The 12,405-nt window shown below is 40.3% G+C and overlaps 1 long non-coding RNA gene across 1 annotated transcript; it reads left to right on the top strand.

Moving 5' to 3' along the window:
• Window positions 1-2,603: 2,603 nt before the first annotated feature.
• LOC129354044 (uncharacterized) lies at window positions 2,604-11,350 on the top strand. Its single transcript, XR_008605114.1, has 3 exons — window positions 2,604-2,876; window positions 2,998-3,098; window positions 11,264-11,350. It is a non-coding gene; the product is annotated as an uncharacterized LOC129354044 (long non-coding RNA).
• Window positions 11,351-12,405: the final 1,055 nt, after the last annotated feature.

The following is a 12,405-nucleotide window of genomic DNA, read 5'->3' as shown; positions in this document are numbered from 1 at the left end:
AATCTGTCAGTGGAAGGCTGACCTATAGGAGGGTCAAACCTGCTTTCCGACGAAACAGAAACCGTCTCGTTCACGCCAAACTCAGATCAAGGATTGAGCCGAGTGCAGCTGGACTGGGGCAGAGTTTCAGGAATGGCTGCTGAATCATTGTATCCACAATTTTATAGAAAGTGTTTCACTTCATGAAACACATTACCTATCAGCTTAAATAGTGCTGCAATCTGATGTCAGTATTGCGTTTTCTCTCATAGCATCCTGTGCTTCCCAGCGCAGGAGGTACATCTGCTGGACTGTTGAGCTTCCAGTTGTTCTTGTTATTCGTAGCTCACATAATTAACGTCTGATGATGTTTAGAGATGCATTTATGCAGAAATATAAAAAGACTTGAAGAACTCCCAAACTTTCAAGTGTCACTGTAAAAAAGGCTTTGCTTACAGTAGATGTTCACACATGCATCTGTCACACACAGCATGACAAGAGGCCTCACATAAAAGGATTAAGCCTTCGCTTCGCTCTGGATTTTGGATTTCTCTGCTACGTTCTCCTCTCTGAAGTGCTAACCATTCAGTCCCTTGAACTTTCTGTCAGCTTGTGCTGTTCTGGACTCTTTATATGTATCTCAGTGCTGTGAAGACAAAAACTTTAGGACACACACATTTCAGCAGCAGCAGTAAAGGCTATTTTGACTGCTGCAAACAGTGATTCTGAAGAGCCACATATGAACGGCGAGCTGCTGTTTGCCCCCCAGACATGACTATATGAGTTCACAGGAAGAAAAAATCTCTCACCTTACATCAACAGAGGCAACACCAAGTTAGAAAAACAACATAAAATAAACATTTTGAATAGTACTCACTGCATTTCTATTTTCAGCAGAGAAACAGAATGTTATCTCAAACTGAATAGATTCAGCATTATTATTCTTTATGAGCGCTTAATATCATCCCGTTTACAAATGTGTTTTCTATTACTTGTATACATAAATCTAAAGATGTGTTGAGCAACAATAGGTTTGTTTGGCTATGAATAACCTTTAATGTAAGCTGTTGTAATATGGATCAGGATTACTGCTGTTTGGATTCAGGGTTTTTTTAAGACTCATTCTCAGTTGGGTTGCAGTTGCCAGTAAATAAATCTTGTATTAACTTGTACTGTGTACTTTACGGTGATGATGTAATTGTATTTGTTATGCTTTGTCGATATGGTTGTCATCTTGGGTCTTTCTGTCATGATTTGCGGTTAGAGGTGTCGAGGCAGACGCAGAGGAACCAGGTTGGTGTGCAGAAAATGATGATTTTAATGATGAAAATACCAATACAAAGTCCAGGCAGCGCAGATTGAGCAGAAGGCTCAAAACTGTTAGCAACTGGTCAACCGGAGACATCTGACAAAAGACTGGACTCAATAGATCCCAACGAGGAACACAGGTGGGATTAAACACACAGAGGCTAATCAGGAAAACGAGACACAGTTGGGAACAAGGAAGGGTTAGACAGACAACACAAGACTATACTGAAAACAACAGAGACCGAAATTAACACAGAGAAAAGCCCAAATCCTCACACTTGTATTGTTTAAGCTGTTTTTTTCCTCTCCTCTTATCTTTCTTTTTCTTTAAAACTTTTCCCACACTTTTCTTCTTTCTTCTTGGTCTATAGGTGAGATGCTTATTGTAACATTCTTCTTGCATTGATTTTCTCTGGATAAAACTCTGGATATCTTAAGTCTGATGTCATATGATTGCTCTTTTTCCCTGCGTATATTGAGGCACAAGAATCCGGGATCAGAGGAATGAATTAACGAGCTAAATCAAGTTATTCCTCTTTTTAATTCTTAACTATATATATATATATATATATATATATATATATAATATATATATATATATATATATATATATATATATATATAAAGACTGTATCAAACAAGTGCCCTTCGTGTTGCTCTGTACCCGTGAAGTAGCTCCTAGTCTCAAAAAGGTTGGTGACCCCTGAACTAGGGTATATCTATATATTTATCTATATTAATTTTTATCTTTCAATAAACTCTATCTAATTTACATTACAGATGAAAGTTTTTCTGATTTCAGCAAAGCGTTTGTTTTCCACGGTTTATGGATTTTCTTTTTATTCTAACTTTAATATGGTTTGGGAAAAACAGTGGATTGCAACATTCACATGGATTAGAGACCAAATGGTTAAAATCTGTGAGTCCTTGAGATCCTCTTCAAAAACTGTTTGTGACTGCAGGCTTTAGTACAGTACACACTAAATTACCTTAATAATATGCAACATGGAAATCGTCTTCCGCTGAAGCTGGGACAAAGAAGGAAAGGCACTCCTCGACTGGCTGCTTCGCTTTGTATTTCAGATTTCAACACTCCACTTCTTAATATTTTATGTACGAAGAAAATCCCTGAAGGCAAGTTTTCCAAAAGTAAATTCAAGTTTCACAGAAAAATCTGCCAAAACCTAAAAATTTCCATCCATGGTGTGTTTATTGGTGACTAAGCTTTTAATCACATAAACACATTTTTAGGGACGAGTTGGGGTCTCATAAAGTCTAACAAAATGCTGATCATTACCTTTCAGGATGAAAACATGTGTAACATGTTTACAGTTCAGCTGGGAACCAGTTACTAGAAATAATCTGTCAACAGAAACTGAGGAACGAAATGACCTGGTTAACGGACGCTTCCCCTCCAACACACTGACTTTCTGTCTCCAACTTGAGAGGAATGTTCTGACATACTTGCCCCAAGAAAATTTTGAATCTTTTAAGTGGCGATAGAGGAAGAACCGTACAGACAGCATGGCATCTGCTTTGATCAGCTGACTTCATAAAACAATGAGCCAGTTAGAAATCACTGATTAAAGGTAACGGTGAGCTGCTCCCTGTGATCCTGGAACAGGGAGCCGAGGCTTTTCACAGAACCAGTGTGTCCAGTCAGAACAGGGGAATTTTATTAGTAAGTGGACTTTCTGTTACACCTTTTAGACATTTCCTCACCTACATGCTGAAACTAATCCTGAAACAACAAGGGAAAGTGTCTCTGGTGATACAAGAGCAATTCATTTAAAGAGTTTATTGCTTAACAGGTAAGCACTATGGATTGTTTGTCCCATCATAGGCAAATATCTTGACTTTAAACAAGTTGATATGCTGTTTGTTTAAGTGGTTTGGATATAAGATGTTCATTTACCTTCTGAAAAAGTTCTAGGAGCTTGTAAAATGTTTTAACATGAATTTACTGGCCGTGAATTTGAAGTTGTCTTTATGGCAGCTTGTCAGGCAGCTGTAGGTTAGCGTTTCCATTGAACCCTGGATTCAACATCTGAAGGCACCAAATAGTGCTGCTACTTTGAACTGCTCCAGTGGCAAAGTACGTTTTGCTCATAACTTTATCAACATGACAGTACATTTTGGATAACGGTCATCAAAGAACCAAGAGGCTTAGCGAGTTCAGCACTCTGTAGATTCACAGTTTATCCACAGATAACACCTTTTCATTCAAAAATTATAGTTCTTTATAAACACACAAAAAATGATGGACAGACACAAGCGCACACCCCACAATCTCTCAGCGTCTCCACTTGGCGGTCCCTGTCCAGTTCGCTGTATGCATAATTGCTTTGAGTCATTAATAACCTATTAATATTGATGCATGTTATTTAAATGTGCAGGTCAACGACTCAGTGGACCTCATTAAGACTTGATGGGGTCAAACTAGGCCTGAAGTCTCACCACTGTGTGCCTGATTACACTTTTAATAGGATGTGGCTTTGATAATTTAGGAGGCTCCTTCCGACACAAACGGCCTAAAAAGTTTAGATTAAATTGTATAGATACGTTTAAAATCAGTGTGAGCAATCAACTGGAACCAGATGTTTGAGTGTGTTCTTTATGAGTTCAATCCATTATCTGAACATGGAAAGAATATAGAACAGCAAAGACACAGAAAATCACCCTGAACGCACATTACAATGATGGTGATGGCAGTATCATGCTGGGGGAATGCTCTTTATTAGCAGGGACAGGAAAGGACATGTGTGTTTGTGGGAACATGGAGGGAACGAAGATAATCCTGGAAGAATCCTGCTTGAAACTGGGGCAACTGTCATACAGCAACACTATGCATACAGTCAGAGCTACAATGGAATGGTGCATCATCGCCATGTGGCCTAGTCAAAGTCCAGACCTAAATCCTACAGAGAATCTGTTGCAAGACTTGGAAAATGACATTCACTCTTATTGTTTTGTCTATCAGGAAATTATTTAGAGAAGATCAGCCATAACTACTGAGATCTTTATAAAACCAAAAGCATTTGGATAATTTATGTAAAACTGAATTTTCTTTATACGTTACTCTGAGTACATCATTTCATGTAGCAATAAATAAAAGTAAAGACGTTTGTAATATTTTAAATAAGACAGGCTTTCTGCTAAGCTGTCAAACCCAGTAACACATTAACACAGTTTTCCTTCAAATCTGTGAAATATTTTCTGGCACAGAACCCAGGAGCTCTGCTCCGAACCACATTAGTGCACAAAGGACACAAGCGTAGAACCAACATCAACAGTGTTGATGCTGATTATATCTGACAAACTATAACCTGCACTGTGGCATGACAAACAAAAAGGTTTCAGCTCCAAGAAAAGTGAGGGCAGTCCTGCTGTCCTGGAACCTGAACTCATTCAGCCACTTTGTGGCTAATTAGCAGTAATTTAATTCCACCTGTCAGCTTGCATTTCTCTGCAGAAAGCTCTCCTCCGATGTGACTCTTCAGTGACAACTCACTAACATCTCATGATGACTACATCAAACAAAATGACCGGTTTTTCAGAACAATACTTGTTCCACAATGTTGTATTTGCATATTGAGCCACCAGGAGTCTGGTTCTTCTTGTCTCTGCCTAAGGTGGAGAATATAAGGCAGGATGGATAGATGAAACAAATTCAGCCTCCACCATCAAGAGGATAGAAAGAAAATCATTAGAAACATTTTACAAAAAATCTATCTTAATTTCTGGAGACATTTCCACAGTGAAACAGACCTTGTGGTGGCATGGGTTGAAAGGTCAGTCAGTGGGGAGGAAGCCATTACTTCAAAAGAAACATGACGAGCCAGATGGTAATTTGCAAATGAACACAGAAACAAAGATTACACATACCACCATGCAAACGCTCATCATCCCAAATTCTGTTCAAGCAAAGTAACAGGATTTAATATAAATTGTGCTGAATTTGAGTTGAAATGAGTAAAGATGAACTGCAGAAAAATGTACAAATCAGAGACGTTCTGCTCCCGTTGTATACATCTCTGACTTCTTGGTGCTTTTGAAAATGGAGAATTTAAATAATAACTGACCTCCCTGTAAAAACATGAAAGAAATTTTGAACAACTCCAACAAAGAGGATGTCATCCAGAGACACTGAGGGGCGTGGTCAAGTCTGGAGATGAGCAGAGACTTTTCAGACTCCTCTGGTGTCTTTTCATTAAGAAAGCAACAAGTGACCAATCTGTCAACTTTTGTCTGTTTTGAAGACGTTTATGGAAACTTGTGAAAGCAGGTCTCAGTTTTTCAGTAAGCTCCGCCCACTTCCTAAGCGCCGCAGTCATTCTTACGCAGTGGCAGCATAGAGTCAGCAGGCAGAGCATATTCCACTCTGCTTAGATATCTTCCAGTCTGAGGAGGGCAACACTGAGACAGTTTTAGGCAAAAATATTGGAGAATTACACAAATTCACACTGAAATGTCAACATTTTCACTGAAAGATAAAGATAGATCCTTCAGTAACATATTTAGACAGTTTCTACACAGAGAAAGTTGATTTGTGGGTTAGTTACACTTTAGAAACTGTAATGTGTGTTTCTCTGATTTCTGCAGCTATGGAAATAGAGCTGATTTTGCTTCTTGTACAACAACTTCTACATGTTGTCCACCATTGGACATTACATCTGTCTTGATCTTGAATTCTTCATGTCTTTGGTTTGGTTGGGTTTGGTGCTATTGTAAGTCTTTTGAAAAAACTTGTTTTTATGTATTTTGCTTGCATCCTGCCTTGTCTCCATAGTTCCTAATTGGACCTTCCAGATGTCCCAGGCTTTGGCTCTTAAGTTCTTCTTCTTCTCTAATTAACTCACCTGTGTCCACTATCAAAACCCCAGGCGCTCCTGCAGCACTTGTTAGCTTCTCTTGTTATTTCTGTATTTCCAGGTGACAGCGTGTTTGTCTTGTAATGGGTGTTTGGAGAAATATTCAAGTTCTTAACTAGGAATTTGTTTTGGACCTTTCGACCAACCAAGATCTAAATCATTACTAATCAGTTAGGTTTTCATCAGCAGACAGCATCTATTCTGTCTTTTCTGTGTGGACATCAGCTTGTCCAACCACAACCTTTATCATCCACTGGTCTAACTGTTTAATGGGGAAGTAAAGCGTTTCTGAAGTGAGGATTTGTAAAAGGCTGCAGGTATTTAATATGCTAATTGCATAAGAGAACCTGCTTTCATTCAGTATGCACCTTATTCCAATCACTAATTAATTGTCTTTAGTCAAGTCTGTGGCTTCTGGACTGTCGTTGTCAGCAATGGTCTCTTATAAAGCAAAGACAGAGACTTACCACTTACTGAAGTGCTAAGTTAATGTTTTCAAACCTGGCATACAATATAATATTTGGGGGATGAAAAGATCTGACAGTCTGCCGTGAAAAAGTTGGATTATAGGTTTGATTTGGGCAAAGAAAGCAGATTTGGATCATTTACCTGCTGTGTGAATCACATCAGACATGGTGGTGGTAGTGTGATGGTTTCAGGACCTGGACACTTTGTGAACAACTGAATTAAACTGTACATGTTGATCTTTAATAGAAAATCAATCCCAGATTGGCGTTCTCCTGCAGGGCATTAAACTGGATCTTTATGGCTGAAAACCTTCAAATGTGGTTACATAAAAACAAAGATGAGGGTTTAAATCACTGCAGAATGAAAACAACTCATTGCTGGAATCATAGGATTGCTGGCAACGGTTGCTCCCTCTGGTGGCAAAGCCAGTCATTATGTTTAGAGGAAAAGATTTGTTTACTTAATATGATCATAATATTAAATGCTGTGTTTCTTTGGGTTCGATGTTCTGAAACATATTAGTGTGGCAAAAAAGCATAAACAGGAAATGTGTTTGGAAGGAGGCACTTTTTCTCAACACCATTTTAATCTGACAAATTGTCAGGAGTTTTTGAGATGAATTGGCCAGTATTGATTTGATCTAGAACAATGAGTGTGATGTGCGACCCTGCAGCTGCCTGCAGGGATAAATATCCGGAGCTGGTCATAAAGCGGCCTGTGAGACGTGTGAAAAAGCTGCTGACTCACTGTCTCGTTTTAAGTTTTTCCTGGTTTCTCTCGGCCCAGGAAGGAGGAAACCTTGGCAGAGCTCAGGCTGTGAGACCCGGAGGTGCCAGGGTGCCATCAGAGAGATGAACCCAAGTCTTCTCAGGCTTTCATCTCAGTCTGACTCGCTCTGTGTTTTTATCTCTTCCTCCTCCAGTCAGAGCTTCCCCCTCACTCTGTCACACATCTTTTTTTCTTGTTTTCTGTCTTTTTGAACTTGATCCCCCCTGTAGTCCAGTACGTATTTCCCCTCCGTGTCCAGTCCTGACTTGTTCTTTCTGTCACTCCCCGTTCCTCTGTCTCACTCCCAACCCTGTGCTCGTCCACATTGTTTGCTTTGTAAGTCTGCCCTGTGTGAGCAGTGGCACAGAAAAGGTACTCCACATCTGAGCAGTCTCAGGGTGGATCCGGCCCTGTGGAGCATGTTAAACCCGCTACTTTTTCCCACCAGCCCCAGAGTGCAAGGCTTTTTTTTTTATGTTTTTTTTTACTTCTCTTTTAGTCCCTTCTAATGCATTCCTGCCGCAGCGTCAAGCAGCTGCCCCTCTCCTCCTGGCTACCTATGTCAGCAAGAAGAGGGCTTTTAATTTCTCCAATAAATAATTTCTCTCTACCAGACTAAATGTGAGTTTACACCAGTTCACTTAAATGAATAATTAGACTGCAAGAAGCACCACTGCTTCCACCAACCCAATTAAGAGCCCATCCTTGAAAGTCTACTCTGCAGCGGTCTAGAAAAGTCACATTTGGGACACTGAAAAATCCCCCAAAGACACTTAATCTGCCTCTTTCCTCTTCTAATTCATGAAAATATTCAGAGAGAAACTAAGCAACGGTGGAAAACTTATTAGCATTTTTCTCTCTGCGACGCCTCTGGCGATCCTAACTATGACCAGGAGAAAGATAGAAAAAGAGCTGCAAACTAGTGCAGGTGTGCAGCACAGCTCGATGCCTGGAGCCAGAGGCATCATGAGCTGAGCTATTTGATCATTTATTACTAAGCTTAATTAAAAGGAGGCCCTAAGCAGTTCTGGCAACGGCTTAGCTAAACATGCTCCTCCACAGGTGATCTAATGTTACCACAGAGTAGTCCAAAATGTATGTGTCTGTTTATAACGAGGCAAAGTCTTATTACTCATTTTCACAATTTATTCGTCAAAAAATCCCGACAAGGTACTTGAACATGACCATGTGATTAAAAAATGGTGGGCATAATTGTGAAGAGTTAAGAATCAACCTGAGTTATTTGTGTGCATCAGCTGCTCAGAGGTTTGCTAGAGAACAGTGTTCTGGCTCTTCCTCACCAGGGAGGCGTCCAGGAGGAATCCTGGTCAGACGTCCGGCTCACCTCACCGTATTCCTCTCGATGTGGAGGAGCGGTGGCTCTACTCTGGATCACTGAGCTTTTCATATTTCGAAGGGAGAGTCCGGATTCGCTGTGGAGGAAACTCCTTTCATTGTATCTGATCTGGTTCTTTTAGTTCCTGCCCAGAGCTTGTGACCACAGATGAGGGCATCAATCTTTACTGACCAGTAGATGTCAGAGATTGTCTTTTAACTCAGCTCTGTCTTCACCACGACAGACTGGTACAGTGCAGCATCACCAAGAACAAAAACATTCCTGAATCCGAAGCTCGACGACCCGGCGGCGCCTTCGAGGACGTTCCCCAAAAGACTCTCAGCTGTAACTGAAACATTGGCTCCACTGAGCTGAAAACAAACAGCAACATGCATTGGAGTTGTAGCTTCAAGACTAAACTTTTAATGTTTTACAAGCATTCAATAGAAAATAGATGTAGCATTTTATCTGCCAAATGAAACACATTTTTCCTTTTTGTAAATGAAAGACTCACAGCCAAATAACACTTGGATGAAAATCCCATTTCTGCTGCTTTCTTGTTCTGTTGATTCAGTGTGCTGCCGCTGAAGCCAGCGACACTCATGACACTAATTTCCAGTTTAATTGGAAAATAAATAAAGCAAAAAGTGTTGGAAAAACCAATTTGTTGTGCTGTAGCGTCGGATCGCGCTGGTTATAATACTGATTTAAAGAACATCTCCAGTTCCTAGACTTCTGATCATCTGCATCCTTCACACATTATTATGATAATTATTTACCATTCTCTCCCTTCGCTGAGCCTCAGCGCCACACGCATACCAATCAAGTGAAAAAAGTCACAGCAGAACAATGTGAACAACTTCATGTTGTTCACATTGATTCTTCCCTGAATCAAAGTGATCAAACAGCTCAGGACATTTCTGATGTTTTCATAATGAGCCTCTTTCAACACATTGTGGTATACTTCACTGCTTATTCCCAATGTCTTTAGTTTAAGAAAAAATTGAAATGAAACGGCAGCTGAAGGAAAAAAGCAGCGGCTGCCATGGTGATGATCAGAGAGCTGACAGGCAGAGCCAAATGGCAGCTCTTATGCTCCCACCGCCCATCAGCACCAAACAGCATCACCTCGCCGAGCTGCAGCGAGCTTCACCTTTGTACCCATCTGTTTTATTTTGTTTTGTCAGACCGAGGCTCTGGTGTCAGACAATATCCACAGAAACTTGATGCTAAAAGTAAAATGAATACCTGCTGTGTGTGGTAGCTGTTTGGCCCAGTCACCTCATCCATGAAGAGCGGCCATTTGTGTCATGAGGGACATTTTTTAAAACGCTGCGGACTCAAAAAGCAGCAGCTCAGTCATTTCCCTGCTAACTGTGGCTGTGGATGGGCCCTGCAGACCAAACTGGGCTGCACTGTCCTTCCAAATGATCTGATTTGGTAAATAATGTTTCTGATCAGATAACTAGGAGGCTCTGCGATCACCAGCTGATTATATTCTAAATAACATTTAAACTGCCTCAACTCAGCTCAGAAATACTTTATTACTTTTAAGAGAAATAAAATGCTCAGAAACAAATTTCTAGAAGTTTCAGGGACAAATTGATTTTTGTTTTATTATTATTAGCATTTTATTTGCCAGAATATGTTCTATTTGTGTGTTTTGTCTGCTACTTTCATGCAGAAATGTAGAGTTAAGTCATCAGAAAAAAAACTGCTTTAAATTGAAAAACAAAAAATCTGGATGAAAGGTGGAATTAATTCTGTTTTCTTGTATGAATAAAAGCCTTGAGCCTCCTTAAGTAAACCACAGACTGTGCAGGAATCTGTGAAGAGGAAGGAGGAGCAGGAATGATGAGTGGCTCCATTTTCCCACAGATTTCAGTCCCATTCAATGTGTTGCTTGAGTTTCTCCTGCAGACGACCTCTCTGGGTGACAAGCTGGTGACAAAGTGGGCTTCCTACATGTGGGCGTCAATATGTAGCATCAACTAAACCTGCAAACACACGGGGAACTTTGGTGGGCAGTCAGACAATCAATGAGCCAGAATATTAGCTGACCTTTTTCTGCGCCCGTCGTCGTTTTCGGATCTTTAATAGAAACTGCGTCATGGAAGATTAAACCACGAGATGTCTGGGTCCCTCATTACAAGCTGCTACAAAGGAAATGTGTTGCTAATAACGTCCATCCCAGCCGTGCAAATCGTGTGTTCATCAGTGGTGTCTCCTTCGAGAGAATTCACATCACATTCAAAACTTTGAAATGGAAACTTCACCTCTCCACTGTTTTATTTATTTCCTGCAGGATAGTTGCTCTTCAAAATATTGATTTATGTTGCTTTGCCAACATTTTTTAACATTTGTGAAAACATGTTCTTCTTCAGGTTGAACTCTAGAAATATTTTTGTTTGCAAAATGTCAAATCAATTAAAGATTTCTTGTCTTTGATTTGATTGGCAGCTGGCCATAAGTTGTAAATCCGACTCAGAATGTTAATGTTTTATCTTCCTGCCTCGACGGCTCCAATGCACAGGAGGATTTAGTTTACAGAACACATGCATGATGAAAGCGGCGTCCCGCTGGCAGGAGGAAGTTGGCCCACCTTGGATAACAGCAGCAGATTGAATCGCGGCACTCGGTCAGCTCGTGAGCCATCTGCTGGTTCCATGGAGTCTGGTGTGCAAGACCCCTCCTCTCCCACTGGACGTTTCCCAACCCTGGCCTGGTCTGGCTGCCGTTCAGGCTCCTGCTACATATGCTGTCATCGCTGAACTGAAGCCCAGAAGCCCTGAAACCCGGCGGGTTGGACTGAGTGGAGAAAACCGTCGGAAAATAAGGTTGAAAGGTAAGAATGATTCACTGATGAGCGCTGAGAGATGAAGGGACTGGGTTTGATAACGCTTCCAGTTTATCATAATTAAAGCCAACAAAACTATTCACAAGTCCAGCTGAACACCCTCTGTAGCTGCATCTGAATCTGGTCTTTATGCAGGACGCATTTATGTTGAACATTTTACCAGGTAAAAATAAATTGAAATTAACCCATAAAGTCCCGATGCTAAACATTACTGCAAACTAAACTGACTTTAACTTCACATCATTTTACAACGTATCAGTTCATAGATGCATTTGCTCATTTTTTTACTTTTCTAATTATTCCGTTTAAATAGCAGTTCAATGTTTTTGAAATGCAGAATGTAAAATCAGTTAATAGTTCAATCATATCTGTTAATTATATAAAGCAGACTCATTTGGCTTCATGGAAGCTATTATGAAAATTGAAACGCTCCAACATTAACTCCAGCAGAACCTGCCACTTGCTTTGGGAATTAGACTTTAGGAAGGAACAAGTAGTAAAATACAGAGAAAATAAAAAAAGTACTTCCACATTAATGCAGTGTTGGTGGTGAGAGTCTGACTGGACATCTATTCAGTTTCTTTAAGTGATAGCACTTAAAGAGCTTTCATTATGTCCTTAGAAATACTCTGGGGGAAAATGTTCCCTTGGTGGTTTCTACAGACAGGAATTATATATTTGATGCTGTAATCAACAGAAAGTGACTCAGCCATACTGAAGTCCAAATGCGCAGCAGGAGAGAGGAAACAGTTTGTTTTGTGAGGAAAACTGAAGCAAACAGCATCTGCTCACAAACTTTTGACCCACTTAGAGCTGAG

Source organism: Poeciliopsis prolifica, unplaced genomic scaffold (assembly GCF_027474105.1).
Source record: "Poeciliopsis prolifica strain line A6 unplaced genomic scaffold, Auburn_PproV2 SCAFFOLD102, whole genome shotgun sequence".
NCBI lineage: Eukaryota > Metazoa > Chordata > Actinopteri > Cyprinodontiformes > Poeciliidae > Poeciliopsis > Poeciliopsis prolifica.
This window is presented reverse-complemented; position numbering and strand designations above follow the sequence as displayed.